We start from the raw sequence: 18,299 nt of genomic DNA, 5'->3' as shown, positions 1-18,299 counted from the left end.
AAGGAGAATTATGGGTGCCACAGAGACAGGATATGAAATGAAATGATTACTCACTTGTATAGCGCACGACTACCCATAGGCATCTCAGCGCTTGTACGAATACCGCCGAGGAACCCTTCCTGGCCTTTCCCTGTGAGGCGCCCACTCCTGGGCAACCCCCAAGGTGAGGTCAGGCGTCCCCAGCGTTGTTGGAGCCGTTGTAGAGATTAAGCAAGCTATTGCCCAGAGGTGCAGAGTGGGACTCATGATTAGAATAGGCACCGAAGCGAGAATTATCAGGTCCGAGGAAATTGAGCCCGAGACCCGCCGAGGCAGGAATTGAACCCTGGTCCCGGCCAGACTACTGCATCAGGGTCTGCCGCTCTAACCATTGAGCCACACTTCTCTACACAAGATTTCGATTTTCTAGGCCCTAGAGACAGGGTGTGTGACAAGATACAAGATACCAAGGGCACCAAGGGTAACAAGTTCCAACAAGAGGCAAGATGAAAACATGATATGCACCAACATGGACACGGGAAAAGAGCCAGACAGAAGAAAGTTGAAGGTTCTAGTGGTTGAAATGGTAGTAGGGTCCTAAAAGACGATTGTATACAGGGTAGAGACGTGAGGGAAGATGAAGGGAATATTGTGGTAAAGCCCGGTGGAGTGACGGGCAAAAGAAAAGGACGCAACAGAGGACTACGGAGATCAGGACAAAGGACAAGTGGAGTCAGAAGGCATGGACTCCGGCTGAGAAGAGGCTGAGTCGAAACGTGTGCCGCTGGAGAACGCACTGGTGTACGGGGGAGAGGTGATGTGGAGTCAGGAGGTGTGTCAGATAAATAACACGATCCCGGAAGGGTTATATTCTTACCTGGAGACCTTAAGGAGGGATGTGCTGTGGTCCCAAATGGAAAGGGGAACTGGGGAAGGCTTGGGTCCTGTCACTGACCGGCCTGGACCACTATTACATAGAACAACAAAGCAATGGCCGGGCAGTATTGAATTGGCGTCAAAGTACACGGACCTAGTGTAATAAATCACTGGGTTGGACAACCATTTGTGTTGATTGACTTATTTTTTTATAAAATATTTTTTGCAAGAAATTCTTTGGCATCAAAAGATACAACACAACATTCATAACAATATACAAAAACAAGTTCAGTGGACTGAGCGAAAATTATCAAAACAGTGTGAAAACAAAGAAATTGTTGTACATAAATAACATGGACAACTATGAAAAGACCTCAAATTAATCACTTTACAGAGGCTCCAATCCTGGATATGAAATAGACAAGGGGACTGTTGTGTTTGAAAGAAACCTCCTTGTTACAACCATCACAAGATACACAATAGATACCACATCAGGTGCTTAGGCTAGGAACAACATAGGAAAAGTTAAACAATTCCAAAGTGTGTTTTAGTCGAATCCTAGCGTGCCCTAACAATTTGGTATCTTGGAGGTGAGAAATGGAGCAACCCTAATCCAAAATTCATGGCCACAGGCAAGTGGCTCATATTAGACTTATGGGGTGGTAGATTAGTGGGGTGAGCAGTTCAAGAGTTAAGGGACCATCCGTGGCACTAAGCATGGAGAGTGGTGGAGAGGACGGGCATGAGAAGTTATCTGTGTAATGGATCAAGTGAAACCCAGGGCAAGGTGACAGGTGCACTTAGTGGATAGTGGAGCTGTAATGTGCAGTCCTCATACTCAGGTATTGTTCTGTTTTCTCTGAGGGCCGGTACCTTTCTAAAGAGGTCAATGGATGAAAACTTGGCTATTGTGTCTTCAGACTTCAAGCACGACAGGAGTCATCAACTTGGATAAGGTATCTTTATTTGTTTGTGGTACAGAGTGTTGACCCACGTCCTGTCTCGTCCCCAGTTCCTGTCGGTCTGCCCCTTATCCATCCCCTGACCAGAACTGGTGTCCAGTTTCTTGCTCCCTCCCACCAGTCATTGTCCAGGGTACAAGTGCCCTGTGTCCAGGTCACGACATCTCCCCCCTTGTTGCAAAACAAACATAGCTATTGTCGACATCAACGTTTGTGATAGAGAGAGAAAGAGAGAGAGAGAGATAGATAGAGGGGGAGAGAGAGAGAGAGAGAGAGAGAGAGAGAGAGAGAGAGAGAGAGAGAGAGAGAGAGAGAGCATCAGATCTCTTCAATCAGTCTCTTTGGTCTTTTGCATTCTCTTCTCTGTCGTGTCTCTTCTTTGTCCATCTGCGCGCCTTCTTCCTGTCTTGTACCTCCTAGTGCGATTGCTCCTCTGTCTTCTTCCCTGATCTTCAGTTCTTTGAAGTGTGAGCGGTTTCGTGTGATGTGGTAGCATCCTGCTGATGCTGTTATCATGGGCCCCTTTACCTCGGTCACAGTCAACGGTTCCTTTGAGAACTGGCTGTCCGATTTCCTCAGCTGCCGCTGCCGCACTACCACTGTGTCTCCTTGCTTTAGTTGCGCTGGAGTGGCATGTCTCCTTGCGCCTGCGTATGTCTTCATCTTCGCTTTTGCTTCTTGATCTTTGGTGGCAATGCTGCCTTGCTCTCGCTTTGCTGCTGCTTCCAGCTGCGGTATCCTCGTCCTGCTTGATCGGCCCAGCACGAGCTCAGCGGGACACCGTCCCGTGGAGCTGTGAGGAGTGTTTCTGTAGACTCTTAGTACTTGGCACAGAGCCTGCCCTATTGATATCTGCATCAGTTTAGCTCTTTGTACAGCCTTCTTTATGTTTCCCATAAATATTTCTGCCATGCCATTTGCTTGTGGCCACAGGGGCGTTATTTTCCGATGACGGATCAATAGATAGTCCATTAACTTTCTGAACTCCTCCCCTGAGAATGGTGGACCATTGTCTGTCTTTAGAGTTTGCGGGGAGCCCCACGCTGCAAAAACGTCGTCCATAGCTGGCAGCGTTGTGCTCGCTGATGTTGACGATACTTGTCGCACAATGGGAAACCTGGAAAACTCCCCAATTATCACAAGCAGGGAGTTTCCTGTTTCCAGGGGCCCATAGAAGTCTGCAGTCCACACTGTCCACACTGTCTTCGGGAGCTCTGACATCTGTAGTGGTTCCTGTTTTGCTGGCTTCCCCGTCACTTGGCAGATATGGCAGTGTGCAACTTTGGCTTCTACCATGTTGTCCAAACCCGGGAACCACACTTTCTCCCGTAGCAGTTTTTTTGTCGCTACTATGCCTCTATGTGGTTTGTGCGCTAAATTCACTGTCTGTCTCCTCAGCCACTGCTAATTCAGGATCCAGCGGAAATCCAGTAAAATAACAGGAACACTCAGCAAAGGAAAAGGTTGGACATTTTCTCTCCATAAACACTATAAAATAAACACCAGTGAACTAACCTCCTGGGTGTTGTTGTGACTGCAGTCAGTTACACAAGCATTGGGGTAAAAAAAACAATCTGACATGGTAAGCGCTGACCGCATCATATTCCTTTATATTTATTTTCTACTTTCAACTATGCTGCGCAGCAACCACAGTGCTTTACAAAATGGCTAAAAACACATTGATAAAGCCAAATAACTCTTGGTTATGCGAAAGCTATTTGACTTTGTCAATTTTTTTATAGTGGAGGGGTGCGGGTAGGATGGTACAAGCAACAATGGATGGGAGGTGGGAGGGGGTAGGTGGGACAAGGCTTGCAACAACAGGTGGGTTAGTGGGGAGTGTCACGGGGCAAGCAACTACGGGCAAAGGAGTATGGGGAAGCAACAAGCACAGTGAAAGCAAAAACAGGTAAGCAACACAAGGCAAGCAACGACGCAGGAGGGGGCACGAGCAGGCAAAAACATGTGAGAGGGGGGTGGTGGTGGAGGTCATGGGGCAAGCACCCAGGGAGGAGGGGGTACGGGGAAGCAACAAGTACAGTGCAAATAAAAACAGACAAGCAACAAAACGCCAAACAATGACGCAGGAGGGGACACAGGCAAGCGAAAACATAGGGCAAGCTGTAACGTGGGAGTGGGAGAGGGAAGGGGAAGGAACAATGATGGAGCAACCAACGACAGGCAAGCAACAAAGCAGGAGGGTGGTGGGAACATAATTGTTACAAGATTACACTGAATGTTAGACAAACTGTAGGAGCAACAATGTTGGGAACTTGATTCTTTGTAGGTTCATGTTGTCTTGGCTTTGTAGGAGAGACATGTAGAGAATTAAGAACAAGATTATGGGTACATAAATCACCAATCCGAATAAAAAAGATATAGGCCCCATTAGTTCAGCACTGTATAGTGAAAGGACACAATTAGTGGGAATTAAAATGGTAAATAATAGAGAGGGTTAGATGCCAGGAAAGCAGTTCTGAGACACTAAGATGTAAAGAGAGGGTACCATTTTGGATCTTCTCTTTAAAACCCTATGGAATGGGACTCAATGAAAAAATCATTTGGGATCTTGGTTAGACTTGGGCTGCGCATATGTAGGATTTTGTATTCCATCTTTATAAGATTGATTCTCTTTTCTGCCCTAGAACTCTTCTGCTTGAGAGTCCAGTCAGCATTTGTGGTTAAGGTATAGATTTTGTCTTTATATGTAGTTCTAGGAATCAGATTGAGAGATGCCTGGTAGTAAGTAGGAGCCAAGTAGTAGCTATAATTGAGTGATGGACTGGTATGGATGATAATTAGTCATGCACAGAATACGGATCTTGGGACTATCTGTTATCTTCATAAACAAGTAGTAAGTGGAATAATTCTGGTGAATTTCCGTCCTCATCAGCCTCTAAAATAGTGAGACGTTTCTGGAGAGCTAATTTCTCCCTTACTTTTCTGACCTGCGTGTGCTGATCTAAAGAGAGATAAAAGTAATAAATGTTGATATTATCAAAACGATCCAAGTCAGTATACTAACAGTACGTGCATACTTTCAAGAAGGTGCTTGACGTGTACTTACATCATATGACAAGGTCTTTGGAAGATCTATCTGTTTTGGTTTTCTTAATATCAAAAGCGAAATAGTATGGACGACAATATGAGATACAGTAATTGTAGGAAAAACATCATACATGGACTGAGATCGTTTTCACAGTAATTTGTTCTAGATTGTAGGGAAGCATCACTAGGGTTAAAATAGAAGGTGCATCTGGTTAGGTTTGACATTTTATGGCCAGGTCTAACCTGGGGTGGCATGGTGAGCAAAAGAATGATGGATTTAACCCAGATCTCTTGACTAGGGGTGAATGTTTTGATTTGTTCTGCATTCCGTCCATCAATTGTGTGTCTTTATGTTTGACATTTTAGCCAGGGATAGTTTACTTAACTGCCTATCTTGGAAGGATATGCTAGTAGTTGATGTGGTAAAACGGTGTATGAGTGTATTTAGCATCCTGTTTTAATAGCTTCAGGATGGCACCTGTAATACCAGTAACGCCACGTGTCCTTAGAGCACCTGGAGTTTGGAAAACTTGCCAACCTGTTTTGTATTGTGGGATGGCGATGTGTATGTAAAGATAATGGTTCACAGCGGGAGGTTTGGCCCGCTGTCAAGTTTAGTTTTGTGGACGCATCTGTGATTACCAGTGCACCAAGACCGAGATAAGCGAGGGAGCTATGGCTCTTTAATGAGATCTTTGAGTTACAATACTTACGCTTGGTCATTGTGCGCAAATTGAAAGTTTATTGGCGTAGCTGATAGCCTAGCGAATAGTACCACTGTGATGGGACCTAACTAAATGTGCAATGAAGACAACCAATAATGTTCTTCTAAAAAGCGGTACCTGAAGAAGGATATATGTCATGTGATCTTGTTAGTGATCCAGCTGCGGGTAGCATTGTATGTTGCCATATTTTTTGTTATATTAGACTGCAGAATATGGTTGGAGATAGAAATGAAAGGGATAAATGTAGGTTAGCTATTTTTATGTGTTTCGGTTCTACTTGCAAGATAGTGAGACTTTATAGGAAGGGACTCTACCAGCATAATGAGTGGAAGGTGCCCTCTCATCTCAGATATGAAGATGTATCTATTTGTTGTCTTCATTTTTAGTAATGAATACAGCTTGCCAAGGGAAAGATCTTGGACCATAGGTAAGGCATACATTATTATTGTGCACTACACTATATCATAAGAAAATGCATTGGCATCTGACAAACGAGAGAAGTGGAGACGACTGTGTGCAGCTAACAATTTTTATTGGTAAATACAGCACAACTTAAAGGCTAGATTAATGATATGCATTTGAATTATCAGCAATCTGATTAATAATATCTTCATTATAGGACTATAAAGCCAGATTTCATCTGTAACCCGACGACTATCCATCAATACATGCCAGTGAGAGGTGTCATGACGGACAATGAGGCTACAGAAGGTACGCAGAGTATGTGTATGGCTGTGTGACATGCGTGCATAGTTGTTAAGCAAATAGGTGATGACCGTATTGAGTGGGTGTGACACGCTGCAGTAAATCACATGTTGCTGAGTGCACTTTGCCACCCCTGCACTGGCATAAATTACTGGGATATGGTGGTGAATTTCTTAACAGCACTATATGCTGGTGATGGTAAGGGATATAAAGGGATACCATGGTAAATCTGGTGGGCATGGTGTTTTAAGCTCTAAGGTAACCAAATTGATTTTACATGCAATTGTGTTTTGGCTGACCTGTACTTCTAAAATTGTTTATGTTATGTTTCAATTAAACCCCACATATAGGTTGAAAAAAGAAGAGAATCTGGTTTATGCCCTGAAGAAGGTGGTTACAAAGCAATAATTCCACCGAAACGTGTGTTGACCGTCTGTGAAGTTACCCCAGTTATGACGCAACTACTATGGAAGAAAAAGAGATTGTTCTCCATGTTGGGTTAATAGAAGAACATGGGAGAGTGGGTGCTTTATTAAGCAGTATGTTTGAGAGTGAATGTATGGTGTGTGTATGGGAAGGGGTGAAGTGGCAGTAGGGTTTGTGACTAATTAGGTTACATCATTTTACATGTATGAATTAGGTAAATATTTGTGATAGTGGATACGCTACATGCAAATTATGTATTTTATAATGTATTGTGTTAAAATGATAAACAATAATGAGGAATTACATCAATATATTGAAAAAAGAAAGTGGAGTCAGTAATTATTTATATGAATAATTCTATGGAGAAGAAATGCAGGCTAAGCGGGATTGTTTACTGTTGAGAGAGTCCACGGCAGTAAGAAACAAATGAAGAGAAAGGAAAACCAGCATCATCCGACACCTCTTTTACTATACCGATTCCCCAAAACAAACCTTTCTAAACACTTCCCTCTGACTCTACCCTCCAAAAACCATTTTTACTGATCCAAAAACCTCCTCCTACTGCTATGACCTAAAAAAAGAAATCCATCACGCTTCTATGCCTCCACTATCTTTTTCAATCAAAATAACAGCCTAGCATGTTCACTTCGCTAATTCCATATTCCACTATACTAATTCACCACTAATCCTTTATGGGTTCCAGAGTACTGTGCTACTCGCCAACAAAGCAGTTCAACACCGCATCAGGGTTACAAGCGCTATATAAATGCAAACCTTTTTTCCTTTTTTACCCCTCCTCAACCCTTCTCAATCCACATAACTGACTAACATATCCACCACTCAAATTGCTTCAAATTTCACTATATTAATTTTCAACACTAATCCTTTATGGGTTCCGGAGTAGCGCACTACTCACCAAAAAAAGCGCTTCAACACCCCATCAGGGGTTAGAAGCGCTATATAAATACAAACCTTCTTTCCTCTTCAATCCTTCTGCTATCCTTCTGAATCCAAATAACTGAATAACCTATCCACCACTTAAAATATACTTGCAAGTTTCACTGTACTAATTCAACACTAATCCTCTATGGGTCCTGGAGTAGCGTGCTACTCGCCGAAAAAGCACTTCATCGCCTCATCAGGGGTAGTAAGCGCTATACAAATGCAATTACAATACAATACAATACAATACAATGCGTGGATCAATCAGGAGCCAGCAAATGAGTGTCAAGGAAGCCACCAAATAGTAAGCAATGGGGACGGCCTGCATTAACAAAATACCCTGTCTTCAAAAATTGACAGATTTATTTGCTTGCTTCTTTATGCAATGAATGCCTTCAGATATGGCCCTATGGAGTTATAGTGCTTTACTATTAAAAAAGGAAAGTTATAACAGAACCTGACATGACCACAATCACAGTGAAAATGTGTAAATGCAAAGAATAAAATTAAAAATCAGAAGGAATCATAATGGGGTAGATACAAATCACACAAAGCCATTGCACAACAGAGATGGGTCTTGAGGGGAAATATATGATAGATCAGTACTGGAGGAAGGCAAGAGAGAAGAAGAATGAAGAGCTGCCCCTAGATCAGGGCCTTGGGATAGATGCTGGTGAAAGGTAAAAGATAGGACGTAAGTCTGGAGTTGTCCCATCAGGTGATGCTTTTGCATTTATTCCATGAAATGTCTAGTTTGCAATGTGTTTCTGCTGATAGTTTCAGAATCATTGGCCATCCAGGTGTCGACTCAGTCTGATGTCCTCTTTTAACATGAGATTCTGAATGGTGAAAGAGCTGACTATGGGTGTCTGCAGGTTTGGTGGCAGCTGGATTAAAATTCAGAATGCAGCCGTTGTCAGCGTCCTTGGAAATAAAGTCAACTGGCCCTTCCCACCTTGCTCCTAGGGAGGGACCACTTAGTGCAGTATTTATCCATAATACATATAATGTATAATACATATAATGCTGCTTGCATGTCTGTACTGTGTATATTGACAGCCTTTCTGATTTATTCATCATATTACTCCTTCGAGGATGCCACCTCCCCCCTCATGTTCCTGTGCACAACTCTACGCTGGCAGGTCAGTGGCATTCCTGACTCTGCTCAGAGACTGAATGAAGTGTCTCTTTGTGTTGTGCTCTAGTACCATTCCCCTACATCCTGCTTGTTGGTGAAACTCCTTATAAGGAGTTGTTAATCAAATGTCTGGTTTGGAAGCTGGAATCCACATCACAGGTTATATTGACTCCAAAGTTCAGCAGTCCTAGACCGGTAGTCCATGATGTGATCCCTGGGACTAAACTTGAAGTAGACAGATGTGTAATAATTCTGAACATATGTAAATAAACTCGTTGAAGAAATTGTAACAAATGACGGTACTAGCGCTGCTTTTTATGGGGACTGAACCTTTGCACTCTATCTTAGCCCCTGAGGCTAGTGGACATCAGATCTGGGTCTGACTCTGGCATGTCATCTGTAGATAGCGCCATAAGGCCAGTTTTGCAGCAAGGTCACAGTGAACCTGCTGAGGATGCTGGGGTGGCTTAGCTCAACATTTCCGCACAATGTAAGATGGCTTTAATTTTGGTGGTGCTTCTGGAAACTCCCTAATTTTATGTAGTACATCTTCCACATTCCATTCCTATACATCTCCAGCAGCTGCTTTCCATACCTTAAATGGCAAGAAGCTGTTTACATTGGGCATGGACCACTACCCTCTCCAATAGTGTTCAAGTGTAAGTGCGCCTTCAGGAGTCAAGGGTTTCACAGAGGTTACTAAATGTCTTCTTCTGGTTGGTAGTAGAGGTTTAATGGGGACCCTTGTGCTGTTTTTGCATGCATATTCTTCTGGCTGTGGCATGTCTGGGATTATCGCCACAGCGGTCGGAAATATATTCTGCATGTACAAGGTCGCTGCCTCATCTGAATTTCTTCTGAGTCACCAAAACACACAAATCTCAATATGGTATATTTCTTACACATATATTCCCTTACTATGTAATCATGTATCTATATATTTATTATTTTAGTCCTATTGTACAAAATAAATTACCCTTGAAAGCTTTACTCTCTCCTTCCATCACCCTGCACCTCTATCAATTGATCCTCCATCTTCACTCTCTCTCATCCCAAATCCTTTTTACTACTAAGATCTCTAAAATAACCCTTCCTAGACTCCTCCCTCCTCTACACCTCCTGTCTCACCCCAAACATCAGTTTACTACTATGACCTCCCAAACAACCCTGATCAATTCTCCCTCATGTTCTTTCCTTTAACTCATCCCAAACCTCATGTTTCTACTGATTCTTTCTCCCGAATCCCTTTCCTACAGGCTCTTCCCTCCTCCATCTCTCCTTTACTCACCCCAGAGCTCCACATACTACTGTCGTATCCCAATTAACACTTCTGGTTTTCTTCTGTCCCTCTTTTCTTCTATTCAATCCAACTAACAGACTCACATGTCTTCCACTCAAATTAACTCGTACCTCCCTATACCAACAGTATACTCATATTTCCCTATACTAATCCACCACTAACACTTTTGGGTTCCGGAGTAGCGTGGTACACACCAAAAAGCACTTTGACATTTCATCAGTGGAAGTAAGCACTATATAAATACAATTACGATCATTTTGTGCATGCTATGTGAACATGGGAAGGTGTAATGCCAAAAGGACATATATGAACGCTTTAAAGGCATCATCTGGTTCTCCCCCTCCCATGTAGTAAGAGATAACCACAACTTGAACTATCCACCGCCTTGTATGGACAATTAACAACAGGTGCCGTTATTGTTGCCACAAGATGTTGAGACATCATCTGAAACAATACGAACCAACGAGACCTCTAAGATCCGGCCAATTTAAACTAATTACCGTTCCCAGATTCAGACGAGCAAACTGGGGCGGTAGAAGCTTCCTTGTACACGCAGCACGTACCTGGAATCAGCTACCTTATGCCATAAAAACTTGCCCATCCTTAGAATCCTTTAGAAAGGAAGTAAAAACATGGCTTTTTTCTTCATAAACTCTAGACACCGTTCAAGGGATGGAAGGATATATCACAGCGCCAAGACGCCCATGGGCAATCGCGCGCTATACAAATTGATAAATCAAATCAAATCAAATCAAAGTTACTCCTCCTTCATTTACATATGCATGTTTAGTTCTACCAGGGTAACTTTCCCCTGTTATTGACACTCATCGCTAAAATATCTCGAAATAATGGACGCAAACATCTCTTAGCGGGTGAAATCCAGAGGTGCCTAGTACTGTGTTCAGTGGCTTCCCCAGCATGAAGACGAGATCCCTACTGGCAGCAGGAATAAGCTGAAATGGAGGCTGAGTGCCAGAGATGAAACTGAAACCGATCAAACCGAAGCATTACGTGTTTAGAGCATGCCATAAAACTGCAGGGAAAATGCAGCCTTCCCTCCAAGTGCAGTCCACAGAATTGCCTCTTAGATGAAAAGGGAAGCGCCAGCAGCACTTTGTGGCACTATAACTATTTAAAGAGGTTGGAAAAAGAGCCCCTTACTCGCTCTGTTAAAGTTTTATAGAGTTTAACCTTCTGACAGAAGCAATAAAATAATACATTTCATCTCACTCCTGCTTTCAGTCTCCTCTTTTGCTGACAGTGTAGGCAGCTTTGCTTTCCTGTTTTTGTATCCATGTTCTTAGTTTTAGATTTACAAATGCCTGTCTGTATTCTTTTGCATATCTTTGGAGGAGAGTTACCCCATGCAGTCGATTCTTTTTCTGATGTCTTGTTTTTTATCCGGTGTCAGAGCAAAGCTTTCAATTTCTTGTTAAGCCTCGATTTGCATAAAACAGGATCAGCAGGACATGATTTGCAGGAAGATGGACTGGGCCACATTGTGGAGGAAGAGTGATGAAGCATTCTGTGTGAGTAAGCAGCACATGTGACACGTCTTGTAATTTCTTCCCTCCAGGCCACTCTCTTGTAATGCTAATGTGATTGTTTCACCCTAGTGACGCCACTACAGTACAACTGACAGGGGTTCAGCTAGCGGCTAGAGTAAATCTTCGGGCTTTCAATAAGAACAAAAATAATGATCCACATGGGGGGACCCATAGTTTCTACTTTACGTGTGGAAAATTACAATCCCAGTACTGCCGGAAAACTGCGACAATTACAGATTTCTGGATGTAGCTCAGTAAATGTTTTTCAAATTTATAATTGCATCAATAAAAAGGCTGATCCACGTGTATAATATTTACTTAGTGTATAACAGTTAATGCAAAAATGGCATTTGCACCAATATTTTTTTAATGGGTTTTTCTTGTAAATCTCAGACCATTTCTAGGGTGGAAATAGACTATGGAGAACTTTGTGGCTACCTACAAACCCCAGTTTGAAATCTTTTCCCAAACTTTCCAGGTCATTCCCACCATGGACCCTACATCTCAGCCTCTGGTAGGAGATTAATCCATGAAACATATCACACCATGCTCATATTAATATTATGCCTGGGTATATTGGTTAATGAGTCCAAATTCATATTATGTGACTTCCTTACAGTTGTAAATGAAGCCATTTGCGTGTACCAGATGAATTTACAAACAAAAGAGGTTTCATTACTCAAACAAAATTGAGCTCAGGAGCTCTTAACTGCTTCCAGTTTTTATCCTGGTCACCTGCAACACTCTAGAGTTGAGCCCTGGGCTTGTTCAAATTGAACCTAGCCTAAGACTCAATTCAGAATATTGTTTAATCTTTATTAAATATTGAAATTGCATTTATAGAGCGCTTACTACCCCTGACTAGGCATTGAATATCAAATAATAGTAGAATAATAGTGGATTTAGGCTGTTTAAAGCTATCTCTCTGTCATAAGGTGCACAGAACGCTTTTATTGTTGAGATTTATTACCCTCCCCCCATTAAGAGATGTAACTTAGGCATTTTTGCCTGCATAATAACCTTTTCATTTTCAGGTGGCAATAATTCAGACAAATCTCCAGAACCACCATGGGCACCTACTTTGACCTAGCTATGCAAACTTTTTTCATGAACTGGTGGGAGGAGCGGATGTCTGGTAGTTTTAAGAAATACACTGACCATGTCTTGATGTGGCTATGTTACATCAATGACTTGTTCATCATCGGGACGGAAAAAATTGTCAGGCAGAGGAATTCATCCAGCTATTTGGGGAGAATGACCTTAACTTGGGTTTTACTGTCAGCATTAGTGGCAGGGAGCTCAATTTCTTGGCCATTCTTGTTAAGGTCAATGGGATACACTGTTGAATAGTGTACACTGGAAACTGACTGTCGGTCATACTGTGCTCCATTCACAGAGTCAGCATCCCAAAAAACTAAAATGCAATATCCCTTTTGGGGAACTAACCCAAGCTTGGAAGAACTGTTCCAGTGATAGGACCTCTGCTAGCTCCCACCACCACTGCTGATTTATTGCCACCTACAACAGCAGATCCAAGGATATCTGTAGGATTTAACCAAACACTGGGCCATCCTGAAAGAGGACAACATCATAGGTAACCACATGGAGAAGCAAGCTGACCATAAGTCCACATCACTGAAAGATCTGTTAGTTCGTACTGATTATGACCCTAGGCGTAAAATTGGGTGGTTAAAACCAATCGAAAGCTTTTATTATTGCAGGGGCAGCAAACATGTAAGAACAGTATAACTGTAAAACAATACAATTTACCAACTGGGTACAAGAAAAGAATTAGGAAAAATGTGAATCATAATTTGAATGGTTATTTTTGTGCTTGTATGTCCCTGTAACCTAAGATATGCGGGAAGTATTACTTTTCTCTCAAAGACGAGGAAGCTGGAATACCTTAGAGACATCGAGAATAGGGATTATACTTATCCGACTGCTAGACATATTCAAGAAGTCCACAATGCCAGCACTAAGGAGCTGAGCATTTTTGGCATCTACATGTAGGTGCACCTCAGGAGAGGGGGTGAAAGCAATAAACATACATTGGCACTAGTAATTTGTCAATCAGGTAATCTGTTTTAGGGTAAATCATCCCAGTGGCAGCTCTTGGTATCCTACCTACATGAATTCCACTGGGGTAACATGAGGTGCATACGTGAAATAACCATTATCACCATAGGATGGGTGTGGTATAGTTTCAGGTCAAGCGGATACCTTTACCCACTGGGGAGGGACTTGACCAACACATACGGCAATTGTGTCATGATGCTGCACAGATAGTCTGATTTAGAATTCCATTTGGCCTCATTCATGCACAACATTGTTTTTTGTAATCAATCAGAGCACACACTGAACAATTGTCTGTGAAGATGTAGCGAGTGATTTCGCTTACACAAGAGTTGCACATTTTATTTCCTTGCTCTAACTGTCTTTGCATTGTGATAAACACCACCACGATGATTGTATTGTGTGCCAAAATATCAGTAGCGGCCCGTACCGTACCAAAGTGACGGGTGGGCCGGAGGAGGGAGGTGGAGTAGGGAAGTTGGGCAGGGAGGGTGGTGGAATGGGGAAGGGAGCCGGGTGGGGTGGGAGAGTCATCTGTGATAAAATAAAACATACCTCAACGATGCCACCAATGCAGCCGCATTGCACTCTTTCTTCTGGGCACAGGCTCCCAGCCTGCACTGCGGCCAATCCTGATGCAGCATGAAAGCAGCTTCAAGATTGGCCTGAGCACCTGCAACCTGTGCTCCCAGGGAGACTAGGAGCCTGTGCCTGCTCTTTCCAGCCCCAGCAATGCAGCTGGGGCTGGAGAGAGCTTCACTGCGCATGAAGGGGTTGGCCGGCTTGAGGTGACCGGTCAAACACATCATGCGTAGTGAAGGGAATGCCCACTGCTCCCCCACCTACAGTGTCATCCCCTGAACCCACCCCCAAGTCGTGATTAAAATAAAACAATAATAAAACATGTTTAAAACCCGTTTTATTATCGTTTTATTTGCGGGTGGAGGCAGGGGTGTGGCGCTCCTCCGCTCTAATGGAGGGGCCGCTGCTCTAAAATATGTGTACTAGTTGTATCATCGAAGCACTGAGCAACTCGCCTCCCTTCTAACAGTATTTCTTCACCTTCTATATTGGTCATACTGACTTAAAATCGTTGTATAATCATCTATAAAGGATTTTCAAGCAACCTTAATCATGTAACTTATGATTTTAGACATGTAACATTGCAACATTTTAAATAGAAGGAATCAATAGAGGAATTCTGTGACAAATGTAGGAGTTATCACTTCTAAGTCTTGGATAGACCTCTATGTTGTGAGTGAGTTTGAGTTTGAGTTTGAGTTTAAAATTACTTGTAAAGCGCGCATACACCAGCGGTTTCTTGGCGCTACAGCTGACAAGATCCGGGGCTAAAAGACAGGGGGAAGCTGCTGGGGATTTAGTCAAAGGACTTAGTGAACAGGTGGGCCTTGAGGTGTTTACGAAATTGTGGGTACAGAGTGATGGTGCGGAGTTCAAGGGGGAGGGAGTTCCACAGGATCGGGGCAAGGGTGGCAAATTTTGAGCCTCCCCACTTCTTTCTCTGATAGCGAGGGATGGTGAGGAGGGACTGGGAGGATGAGCGTAGTTCCCTGGTGGGAACGTAGGGGGTGATCTCAGAAGAGATGAATGCGGGTGCCAAGCCCAGTCGAGCCAAGAAGGTGATGGAGGCGAGCTTGAATTGAACCCTAGCTCGCACAGGGAGCCAGTGTAAGGATTTCAAGAGGGGGGAGGAGTGGTGAAATTTCGGAAGATTGAAGACCAGGCGGGCCGCCTGGTTTTGTATCTGCTGCAAACGCCGTAGACTATATGCAGGAATACCTGCATATAGGGCGTTGCTGTAATCCAGGCGGGACACCACCATGGCCAAGATGATAAGTTTGAGGGCAGAGAAAGTAAAGAAACGGGACACCCTGCGAATAGTGCGCAATGAAAGGAAAGAGGAAGATACCACAGAGCTAACCTGGGAGTGAAGGGTGAGTTGAGAATTGAGTTTAATGCCGAGGGTTTTGACAGAGGTAGTGGGTGCAGGAGAGGGGCCAAGTGAAGGGGGCCAGAAAAGAGAAGACCAGGGGCTGGATGAACCACCCGTCAACACCAGCTCGGTCTTATCGGGGTTGAGTTTCAGGTGATTGTGGTTCATCCAGTCCCGGATGTGGAGCATGACAGTTTGGAAGTTAAGAACAGAAGAGGGGGAAGAAGACAGGTTGAAGACAAGCTGGAGGTCATCCGCATAATTAAATACGGCGACCTCCATTTGTTGAAGAGAAAAGATAAGAGGGGCGACATAAAGATTAAACAGGAGGGGGGAGAGGGAGGAACCCTGGAGGACCCCGCACTGAACTTTCCAGACGTCCGCTGTAAAGTCACCGAGGCGGACGGCCTGGGTGCGGTCACTCAGGAAGGAGGATAGCCAGACCAGAGCAGTCCCCCCGATCCCCGCCGCCCTGACACGGGAAAGTAAGATGGTATGATCCACCGTGTCAAAGGCGGCTGAGAGATCGAGGAGCACAAGGGCCTGGCGCTGGTTAGTATCCATACCCTCCCTGAGGTTGTCCAGGACCGAAATGACAACGGACTCCGTGGAGTGTGCGGGGCGGAAGCCGGCCTGGCGGGGAGCAAGAGCTCCGTGCATCTCCACAAAGGAGCTCAGAGCACAGGTGACATGGCGCTCGAGCACCTTAGCCAAAAAAGGCAAAAGGGAGATGGGGCGGAAATTGGCAGGGACAGAAGGATCTGCCCCGGGTTTTTTAAGAATCGGCACAATAACCGCGGACCTCAAGGGGGTGGGTACTATACCTTGGGCCAGGGAGCTGTTGAGGAGATGAAGGGGGGGGTCTGGACATGTAACAAAGATATGGCGGAGGATGTGAGCAGGACAGGGGTCAAGTGGAGAGCCAGATTTGACCAAGGGTACCAAGGAAGTCAAAGCTTCCTTGGATATGGGAGGGAGGGTGGCGAGTTCTCCCTTGGGAGGGGGACATTGGGGGTCAACAAAGGAGGGAGAAGGGGGCGGGATGTTGGCTTTAATGGTAGTGATTTTGTGAATAAAGTAGTTATTGAGGGAATGGCAAAGTTCTTCGGACGGGGCGGGCTTAAGGGTTGTTCTGTCTGAGGACGCCAGGTTATGAACAATCGTAAATATCTCCTTGGACTGGTTTTCTGCAGCAAGGATTTTGGAGGAGAAGTAGGTGGTTTTGGCCTCCAAGATGTCTTTTTTATACTGGGTAAGGATGTTTGTGTACTCCAGTCTTAGAATGGGGCAATAGCTTCTCCTCCAAGCCCGCTCCGCGCGACGTACTGTAAGTTTGGTGGCCTTAAGCTCTGCGTTAAACCACCGGTTGGCATCCTTATCGCGCTTGGAGGTAATGCGTTTGAGCGGGGCAACAGAATCACTACCAGCGGAGAGCCACTGATCTATGGCCTCGACCTGGGAAAGGGTGGAAAGGCCCTGCAGGGAAGGGAGGGAGGTAGTAAGAAGGGAAGAGAGATCTTCCAGGTTAGCTCGGCCCCATGCTCGGACCCAAATATTTTTGGGGCGAGGGGGCTTGGCTGGGGGATGAATGGGCAGGGAAAATGAAATCAAGTGGTGGTCGGACCATGTGCAAGGCGAAATAGAGAGAGATTCCACAGGACAATTCAGGGACCAGATCTGGTCAAGCATGTGACCTTTGATGTGGGTGGGGGAGTGAACATGGGGTGTGAAATTGAGGGATAGGAGGGTTTCAGAGAATTCCTTTGAGGACGAACATTCAGCTGGGTCAGAAGGCCAGAAGTTGAAGTCGCCAAGAAGTAGAATAGAAGAATTGTTGACTGTAATGGTGGCCAAGACTTCCAAGAAATCAGAGAGAAACTGTAAAGGGGATTGAGGAGGGCGGTAGGTAAGAAAACAGGTCAAAGGGGGAGAGGTGGAGGTGGTGCGGATAACCAGATATTCGGTGGTGGCAATGTCAGGCAGGGACAGGGTTTGAAAAGGGAGATCGGTGCGTGCGATGACCGCCACGCCGCCCCCAGCTCTGCCAGAAGGGCGGTCTGCCCGGAGGGCATAGTAAGTAGCCGGTAAAGTGGCTAGTAGGGCGGGGAGGGAGTCATCGCCGAACCAGGTCTCCGTTAGAAAAAGAAGATCTGGGGCATGAAGATCCAGCAGGACCGAAAGTTCGTGCGTGTGGGCAACAGCGGACCGAGTATTAAGATAAAAAGCCGTAAAGGATTTGGGGGTTGTAAGATGAGTGGTGCTTCTAGACAAGAGAGAGGGGCCAGTTATAGGAAGGGGAATGTGCAGGGGAGCAGCAGGCGAGAGACCAAGGGAGGAAATGTGAGAACAAATGGAGGCTGCAATGGGCCAGGGTCCCTGGAGGCGGCGTAGTTGGACCGGGGTGTAGGTGATAAGCGGGCAGAGTGACGCGCCCCTAGCCCCGGTCGGCCGCGGACGGGCGCAGACGGGCTTAACTTCGGCGCGCCTCCGTCGCGCCCGCTGCGCCCTGCCGCTGCGCCGTCTATGAGGGTAAGTTGTAATATAGGGACACATGAGGGGGAATCTGAAAGGGGGCATGGCAGGGGGTGGAGGGACAGAGGAGCTGCCCCGCCAACCACAGA

This window comes from Lissotriton vulgaris, chromosome 5 (assembly GCF_964263255.1).
Source record: "Lissotriton vulgaris chromosome 5, aLisVul1.2, whole genome shotgun sequence".
Classification (NCBI taxonomy): domain Eukaryota; kingdom Metazoa; phylum Chordata; class Amphibia; order Caudata; family Salamandridae; genus Lissotriton; species Lissotriton vulgaris.
The sequence above is the reverse complement of the archived record's forward strand: the minus strand, read 5'-3'. Positions refer to the sequence as shown.